This window comes from Amblyomma americanum, chromosome 1 (genome assembly GCF_052857255.1).
Source record: "Amblyomma americanum isolate KBUSLIRL-KWMA chromosome 1, ASM5285725v1, whole genome shotgun sequence".
NCBI lineage: Eukaryota > Metazoa > Arthropoda > Arachnida > Ixodida > Ixodidae > Amblyomma > Amblyomma americanum.
This window is the reverse complement of record NC_135497.1, coordinates 324,809,742-324,815,741: the sequence shown is the minus strand read 5'-3', so window position 1 is coordinate 324,815,741 and position 6,000 is coordinate 324,809,742.

Sequence of the window (6,000 nt, the reverse complement as noted above, 5' to 3'; positions counted from 1 at the left end):
TACAGAATTCTATGACAGGGAAAGACGTCAGATCAAGTTTTCTAGCCGAATCAGCTCTGAAAGAGCTTTATTGGACCATCATAAGAAAAATACTGGTTACGTCTGAACTGCACGACACAGACAATGGTCGTGTGGTATCTGTAATTTCTGTCATTTAAAGTAAGTCTGTCGTGGGCAAGGCAGTATCTGCATTCACCACGATTTGCCTCCGTGATTTCTCTGGGCCTTTTAAGATCGAGCTGCACTTTTCGCGAATTATGCTCCTCAATTTACACTTTAGGCTGAGCGTAGAGAATCTCTTAAAAACACCCGACTTGTTGACATTAACTTAAAAGTAAATCGGGAGACGAAGTGCAGAGTATGAGTCAGGACCTAGACAGACAAAACATAACGGTAGGCTGAAAATTATTATGAAGAAAACTGAAGTTCCTGATGTTGAGCAGCCACGGAAAGGAACAGCAGTTATTTATAGGAAACGAAGAATTGGGAATGGTAAGGGAATGCATCTACTTAGGATATGCAATGAAAATGGATTCACATCACCAAAATGCAATAACTATAAGAATGAGAATTAATGTGGTGAAGTTAGTCTCGCTGGTACTCTTAGATCATCGATAGCAACTTACCAGTGTCCGTCAAGAGTGTGCCTCAAGCATGTAACAATTATATCGTGCCAGTACCTATAGAGTGGAAACTTGGAGGCTGATATAAAAGCTTGAACTTAAATTAAGGAGAGCGCAGCGAGCTGCGGAAAGGAAAATGATAATGTAGCATCACGAGACAGGAAAAGAACACCGTTAGTCGGGGAACAAACGCGAGTTATTGATATGCTAGCTAACATCCAGAAGAATAAATGGGCATGGGCAGAGCATGTAATGCGAAGGGAATATAACTGATAGTCCTTCACGGTAACGGAGCGGGTTCCAAAAGAGGGAAAGAGTAGCAAAGAGAGAGCACAGATTCGGACGGGTGGATGATACGAACTAAACGCGGATATGGGGGTCGCAGATGGGACATGGGAGATGCCTTTCTCCTGAAGTGGTCGTAGTTAGGCAAATGATGAATTTTAACTAACCTAACCATATAAAAGCCTGCCAGGAGTATTGTATTCAACATTTGGGAGTTATGCTTTGGGTTGTCCGCCTGTCTATCTTTTCCTAGGGTTTTGTATGCATCGTGGCACGTATAATCAACATGTATGACCGGCTGACTCCACTTTTAGATTTCTATAGGCTTATGTCTGGGCAGCGAAGGAAATACAACAGCGACAGATCTCAAGACCGGGACCGTACTGCCGTGCCGTGGCGTTACGTGCCACAGTCCGGCGCCGTCTTTGTTCTCATCTTCTACGTACGGCCGCGCTTTGAGCTCAGCCAAAGTAGGGCACTACAGACTTGTTAGCGTTGGGAGACACGAATGCAGCAGCGTAGACACGGGAGTAGGTCACTCTCTGTAATATTGTAGCACGCACTGATTGAATCCGTGTGGTGTATTTGAGGTGTATTAATTGGAACATGCGAGGAAAAACCTATTCAGAAACTGATATTTAACCAGAAGTGGTACCATCTGCTCTTCCACCTTGAACAACTCCCTCCCGGCCAGGCCCAAGACGCACAGCCATTCTTTGCATCGTCGCTCCAGGCGACTTCCGGGGTGCGCCTTTCCGGCCCGTATAACTTCCACCCATTCTTCCGCCGTCCATGAACTTGCACACCACCCCCAATAGACGCGAACTGCAGCAAGAAGGAGAATTTGTCGCTTCCGCTCCAAACCGGAGGGTGAAAACGAAAATACAAAGTAAGCGCTGAATCGAATGGGGAGTCGGCGGCTCTTGACCTGGTCTCAGGGAAACCGTGTGCAAGGACTTTCCTTGACCTACACCGTAATTAGCACAATATGGACCTGCGTCTTGCTACAGTGCGTTTGCCGTTTTGTTTGTATTTTATTTCAAATCTTGCGCAATTCAGCAGAATTACAAAGGAAGGAAGTTTAATTTCGCTACGTCAACGAGCCATTACTTGATGTTTTTTATGTTCTTTTTCTTTTTTATGTGTGTAAGCCGTGCTTAATTTTATTCTTCACTTTTCAGGGACCACCCTGGGAAAAAAAGCTTTTCAGTTAAAATCTGCTTTTAGCAATGCCACGAAACCAAATGATACAGCAGATAACAATACGGCGCAACTAAGAAACAAGGTAATAAAACTGAATATGCAATACAGAAACGCTTGACAAGCGACCACATTAATTACAAGCTAATTAATAGCTTAATAGCTCCGATATGTCCTATATGCTCCACAGAGCAAGGTGATAGCTGTGCCTTTGTTCAAAAAACAACAATGAGAGAAGAATTGCAAAAAATATCTAAGTGGTGGCGTGAATAGCTCTAAGGAGCTTTCATGCACCGAAAAAGAGCATCGCTAGTCATTTAAAACACAAGTCGTTCAAAAGAAGAAAAAGGATTGTCAAAAAATCTGGACTTTTGTACACTGTACGTAAAGGACAATTCTCCAGTATATCTACAATAGACGACTGAAACTCTTTCGATACGTCATCTTCCACATATTTTCAACATCTTTTATTATTAATATATTGTAGATTCTGATGAATTCATTGGCGGTTATGCATATCGCAAAACCTCAGAATGAACCATACCACAGGATTGTATGCAATATTAAGAGGTTTGGTCGTTATATAAGCAGTGCAAAATAATTATTCAACGCATTACAAGAAAAAGCCACCGCGGTGGCCTTGTGGTTATGCCGCTCGGCTGCTGACTCGAAAGACGCGGGTTCGATCCCGGCTGCGACGGTCACATTTAGATGGAGGTGAAATACTAGAAGCCCCTGTGCTGTGTGATGTCAGTGCACGTTAAAGAATCCCAGGTGGTCGAAATTACTGGAGCCCTCCACTACGGTCTCTCTCATAGCCTGAGACGCTTTGGGACGTTGAACCTCATAAGCGCATTGCAAGAGAAAATGAAAGCGTGGAATTTGCGAAGATAATGCAAGTTTTCAACTTTATTATGTCGTATATCGTCAATGCAGATATTCCCGATAATAACAGTCTTATAGGCAAATCGAGGTATAGGCAAAAGGGGGTTGACAAACGAACAGCAATTTAAGGTAGGGAATCGGCCCTTGAAGTAGTTGAGAAGAACAATACCCGGTCCAAGTAATCAAGGCAGATCTATATTCATATAAGAATAGGGCGGGTTGCACGCGGTGGTCGCTCGTATACTATTGCAGCTTACCAATAACCGTGAAAAGGAAACTATATATCCGATGCATCTTGTCTGCACTGGATTGTCGGGACGAAACTTGAAGGCTGAGAACAACTATAAAGGAGGCTAAAAACAATATAGCGAGCGATGGAAAGATATGCATGACATCAAGCAACAGAAAGCCGCATAGAGTGCACAGGAACAAAGACAGGATTTCTGGCTTGCCTGACTGGAGAGCAAGCCGGAGAAAACACGTATTCGGGGAGGGCTGCCAGTTATATGGAGTAATGAGCTCACGAAATATTTTGGCTTTGATGGCCAGGCCTGACGCAAACAGAAATATATTATAAACAGATAGAGGACTGCGTTCGCAGTTGGCTCAACTCGGTTGGTGGTGGTAGTGGCGCTTAATGAACACGATACCCTATCCTTCCCATTTAGTTACGGTATGCTTCAGAACACTTTATTTTTTAACGGCAAATAAAGTTAGAGGCTACGTGTTTATAACATTGTTATTAGTAATGTGTGCTCTTTGTACTATAACATAAATTATTGTGTTGTTTTTCTCTCTAGGTCGACTAATTTAAAGTCACTTTTATTGTGATTTCTCTTTATAAAATCAGCCTAATTGATTACTCATGCCTAATTCTGGTTCAGTATATTTGTACATGGTCATATCAAATACAGGCAAACAATTCTCGTTTAGTCTCGTTTTGAAAATAATGGTACTGTTGAAACAATAAATCTTTTTGTTTAGACAAATGAACTTAAAGCATAAAGTTACTTCGTTACAAATTTTTGCACTTTGCCAAAGTTTGCGGATCAATTTAATCCACAGACAAAAAATTCATAGTCATCACTGAACTCATCTTTGTTTTGTTTTTTTATCAGTCGTTTATCTTCCTAGGCTTGTTTTGCCACTTGCTATGTTGTTCGATCAGCAGAGCAAACTTGACGCTGTTCAACCCCTCTCAGGCAGTGGAGATTGTTACGGTTTCAGGTTAGCCCAAAGGCCTCTAGAAATTTGGTTTTTTCTGTGCTGCCAATATAGCATGTTACAGCATCTGCTCTTTTTTTATTATTAATGGAAAGGCATATTTCGGAGTTTGCTCCCAGATGATGCGGAGGAAGGACTAACGAGCTTACATGGAGGCTGGCTGCTCACAGATTGCTGCCAGATGAGTTTTTACACCAACGGAACTAAGAAGGACGTGTAAAAACTTGCCTCCACAAAATACGAGGCCTTGCCGGACAAATTCTCCTTTTCAAAACTACTGTTTAGAGGGCCTCATACTGCGCAGGCAGAAGTGCGATACTAGAAAAGATGCAGAAAAGAATGTCTTTTCACAAATACAAAATCAAAATAATTTTGCCCGATTTTTTGCTCTCAGAAACACTGAGGACAAATTCAGGTTGGCTTGTATCTATAGAATACCACATATTAATCACAATGACGCTACTCTAACGCTTCAAACGAAGCTTTTATAAGCCGAGAAAGGATGAAAAATAAGATAAAGATGCCACTACTGGAAGATTTCCTAAATAACTGCGGTGTGTCACCACTTCTTTGGGAGAGTGTGCGGGGAGGGGGCGGATCTCAAAGGCTGGGATACACTTCACTGCTGTTCACTTTAAAACGGCGACCACAGACTCACCGTTAATGTAGACGTCAACAGTTAGCATTGTGAGGCGGGAAAATTTTGTAAATTAAATTTTATAGGCAATAAATTCGTTCTTTGCCGCCAGACAAACATCAATATGCCCTGAAAAGCCCATAAAATTGATTGTTACAAACAACGGAAATTCGAAGGGATGTTCTCAGTGTCTCTTTAATTATTATTTAGTTCTAGTTTTTTTTACGCAGGCTTTTATTATATTGGAGTATGCTCCAGCTCTAAACAGCCTAGTGGAGGATTGAAGTTCACCCTTCGCCTCTAAAAATTGTCGACGTCAAGCATTTTGCCTTTATGCTACTTACGCATGCCTGCAAGTAGTGCCCACCTGGCCGAGGAACATGCCGAAGAACCGTGGCATCAGTAAACGTTTTGCACAGCAAACTGAATATTCTGTGCGACGCAGTAATGCTTTTTATGGTTTATGGAGGTTTAACGTATCAAAGAGACTCAGCGTATGAGGGACGCCCTAGTGAAGGGCTCCGGAGATTTCGACCACCTGGTGTTCTTTAACGTGCACTGATATCGCACAGTACACGGGCCTCTTGAATTTCGCTTTCATCGAAATTCGACTGCCACGGGTTGGCTCGAACCAGCGTCTTTCGATTCAGCATCCGAATGCCATAACCACTAAGCCACCGGTGCGGCTCGACGTAGTAATGAGTTTATGCGGAGTTAAAGGTTTCGTTTTGAGCACGATAAAGGGATTCTTCGGCTTTTTTGGATAGTAAACTCTAGTAAATTTTCGGTTTAAACTCACAGTACTCCCAGAAAGTTGTTACACTTCGGAATTAAGTCGTCTAAACCTGGAACAAAGAAGCATGGTGCTGTCATATATATATATATATATATATATATATATATATATATATATATATATATATATATATATATATATATATATATATATATATATATATATATATATATATATATATATATATATATATATATATATATATATATACTTATGAAGGGAGCCAACAGTCACCGAAACGAAGGTGCATAGGGGAACGTTATTTTTTTATTGTGTTGTGCTTATTCGTGGGATAATATTACATACATACAAAATTACATACAAAATATTACATACAAAATTACTTATAA